We start from the raw sequence: 3,762 nt of genomic DNA, 5'->3' as shown, positions 1-3,762 counted from the left end.
AGTTATATTTTTAACACCAGTTTTTTTTTAACACCGATCTTGGTGTGGATTATATAAACACCAAATAGTGTTGATTTAACACTGATAGAGTTAATTTAACACTGGGGATTTTCCTGTGCATCATTCAAAATAACTGTTAACATGTTTGTCAACTAAACATGTTTTGTCAATGTTTTAAACTTTATAGAAATATTTTTTTTTTTATTAATGACCAGGTATAAAGAACAATGCATAGTGTGAAAACGCGGATTATATAAAAGTATATAATAAAGAGCCAGCAGAGGATCAATCAAACTGGGCTGTAATGATTGTAGTGCATCCAATGGATCTTGGAAATCGTAGTTTACATCTACAGCAGCATATGCTACAGCAGTGACAACGCCAGAGAAAAGGACTACATTTCCCAGAATGCACCTGCACCCACTCATCTGCCCCACCCTTCAGGTGCGACTGCTTGACCTATGGGCTTGACGGGAAAATTCAAAATCGCGAACCGTTACAGCCTGGAGTGGACTACTCTTTGTTTGCTTGCACATCAACAGTAAGGTAAGTTTGATTTAATTAGTTTGTCTGCATCGCGCTGATCGGATGCCTATTTGTTCATATTATGTTATTTACTATGATTTGTTTTTGTCTTTATACTAGAACTGTTTGAATTTAAAGCACAAACAGTAAAACATTAAGGGTATACATGGTACACAGCGGTAAACATGAGGTTAAAAATACGCGAAGTAACATTCAAACCGGGCTGTTAAAAGAATCAATTCGATGTTTAAATTTTTAAAAACAAAACTTTAAAGAAGCCAAGATGAGACGTTCTTTGCTTAAAAGAAACATAACAACAGTATCTTGTGTGTTGGAAATGTTAGCAGCTAGCAAGTGCCTCTCTGCTATTTTAAATGATACACAGACGATCTTTTGTTGTTTAAAAGCTCATTGCTTTAGTGCTGGTAGATGCTGCTTATTTTTCAAGACGGTTTTAATAGCTTTATGTTGATTTGTAACAAAGCCAGCTTCACTTTGAGAGAACCTAGATGCTAATTGTAAAGAAGCTTGGAGTCATAATATATTTTAACGTAATGTGTTTGCTGTTCTTCATCTTTTTAAATATGAAGTCTATCCATGTTTGTGTTTACAGAGGTCATGTACACTGTGGTCAACTTTGTGGACGCTGAAGAGGTTTCTGGGGAAAGATGATGTAATTTTATTCATTCAATTTTAAAAATCAAACAGGTTAAATAGTAAACAGATGTGTTATGATGTATGTGATTTTAATTTTTAATTCTGTGTTTGACAGAGAAATATAATGAAGTAACAGTGGAAGCTAAAACATCAGACTGATCCAGACACTGAAGAAATTGATGTCACTGCAATCTGGCCAAAATGATGTAAGTTTAATAATGAAATTATTAAATCAAAGAGGTTAAATAGTAAATAGATGTGTTATGATGTATGTGATTCTATTTTTATTCTGTGTTTGCTAGACAACTATATTGAAGTAGCCTACTGTAATGAAGCTGCAGAATGTCACAGAGACTCTGAGGACATCAACACAGAAAATCAAGTAAGAAGTTATGAAGACATTATGAAGTTCTTTGATCATATATTGTTGTATCTTTGTACAGTTAAAGTAAACTTTCTAAAATGTACAACTTTATGTCATTTGATTTGTCGTGTGTGTGTAACTGTATATGTGTATAAGTATTATGCCAAATACTTATGTACTTTTATATTTCCAAAGGGGTCCAAAGAGATGTCTGTCCAGATGAGGGTGCATCAACGTTACCTTTGCTGACAAGTATATGCTTTTAGCAGTTAACTTAACTCAAACCATTTAAGGAAATCGGTTGCCTTAAACCATTAAGTTTTAAAAAACATACATTTGAGTACTTTGAACTTAAGTCTTGTGCAATTATGCACTTATATTTAGGTAGCGTGAACTTAAACAAATTGAGTCACATGCAGTTACGCACTTATATTTAAGTTCACAGTACTCAAATCTATGTGTTTTAAAACTTGAATGGTTTAATGCAACCGGTTTTCTTAAATGTGAGAAATTACAGTGTTACAGTGAGAAATGTTTGAATAATTCCAAGACAGAGCTCTGTGATTAATTATACACTGCAAAAATCACTTTCTAACACTTTTTATCTTGTTTTCAGTAGAAACACAAAAAATTCTTAAATCAAGATGTATTTTCTTGATGAGCAAAATTACCTTAGAAAATATGTCTAGTTTTTAGACAAAAATATACAATTTAAGATAATTTGTGCCTAAACAAGCAAAAATATCTAACATTGGGGTGAGAAAATTGTGTTTTAATTAAGTTTTTAAGATAAAAGAAAACTTAAGATTTTTTTTCTCACACTATTGGAAGATATTTTTGCTTGTTTTAAGCACAAATTCACTTAATGTATGTGTGTGTATTTTATTTATTTATTTTGTCTAAAACTAGACTTATTTTCTTGGGTCATTTTGTTTCTCAAGAACAAGCATTTTAATTTAAATAATATTTGTACTGAAAACAAGACAAAAATACTATGTAAGAAAGTAATTTTTTGCAGTGTAGGACTGATTTCTTAAGAGCAAGATCAATAAAGTTGTTGTTCATTTTATTTAGATATTTACTACATTACAGTGGCAGCTGGTGACTTCTTTTTTTTTGTGAGCACTCGATGCGAAGTTTGTCAGAACATGTATATAGCCCGTCATTTGTGTGGTTCTCAATTTCAAAATATGTTTTCTGCGTGTATGTGTATCACGTGTTTTGACTAAACACGTGATGCACGTGGTTTACATGAAGCAACAAACACATATTTTAAAAACACAAGCACCACACATGACACTCCAAACACTTATTTTGAATTTGCAACCCTCGGATGAGCAGTCACGAGCCGCCACTGCTACATTACATTGTACTGCTTTGAATGTAGTTTTCATTGTTGCTTTTATTTTGTTTTATTTTACTCTAATATTGCTTTCTCTGTCTGTATATTTATGAGTTTAAATTGTATTGTTTATGTATGCAACTTTTAATATTTGTGTATTATATTATTTTGTGATTGTGACCATTGTGGATTGTTCAGGTTTTTTTTTAAATAAACGTTTCAAGCTCAATTCAAGTTTTTATTTTTTTAAGGGTTTTGGGGATGTATAGTAGTATATAGTGGGGGGGGGGGTTGTAGTCTATCTGCATAGCAGGCAAATAACCAATCAAGTCACTAAGCTATGAGGGCTTGGGTTGGGCTTAAAACAAAGTGTAACCAATCAAATCATCTCAACTGGAAAGTTTCAAAGTTGTGTCCCAATAGTTGTCAGAGTCTTGGGAGGGGGTTTTAAAAGCAACCAATCAGTGTTGAGATTAAACACCAATGGGGACACTAGAATTGTGCAAAGGTGTGAAATTCCAGTACCTCTGTAGGTGTGAAAGTGGCCCCTGCCAAAATCTTCAATGGGATTACTTGCCATGGCAACAAATGGCTGCATATTCCACGGGGATATCCCCTCAGCAAGATACATCCGAATTGGTATCATTACGGGAGTTTCCTAACTTGGTGGAATTTGTAGTTTACCCTCAGTGGAACTAGTAGATACTCCCGAAAATCAGTGGTGTTTACAGGAGTTTCCTAGTACGGATACACCTCTTTTCATGCAGTGAGTAGAGAACTGACCGAATGGACAGGAGAAGAAGCTCACAGGCAATCTTTTACTGACTATGAGGCAATCGGGTGGACGTGAAGGCATAAAGTCAAGGAAGATTAT

General features: G+C 33.7%; 1 long non-coding RNA gene across 1 annotated transcript; it reads left to right on the top strand.

The window, feature by feature from the left end:
• Nucleotides 1-362: 362 nt before the first annotated feature.
• LOC129422305 (uncharacterized) lies at nucleotides 363-3,289 on the top strand. The gene is made up of 5 exons (XR_012368560.1): nucleotides 363-546; nucleotides 1,139-1,198; nucleotides 1,298-1,388; nucleotides 1,485-1,564; nucleotides 1,742-3,289. It is a non-coding gene; the product is annotated as an uncharacterized lncRNA (long non-coding RNA).
• The last annotated feature ends 473 nt before the right edge of the window (nucleotides 3,290-3,762 follow it).

The sequence above is a fragment of the Misgurnus anguillicaudatus genome, unplaced genomic scaffold (genome assembly GCF_027580225.2).
Source record: "Misgurnus anguillicaudatus unplaced genomic scaffold, ASM2758022v2 HiC_scaffold_31, whole genome shotgun sequence".
Lineage (NCBI taxonomy): Eukaryota > Metazoa > Chordata > Actinopteri > Cypriniformes > Cobitidae > Misgurnus > Misgurnus anguillicaudatus.
This window is presented reverse-complemented; position numbering and strand designations above follow the sequence as displayed.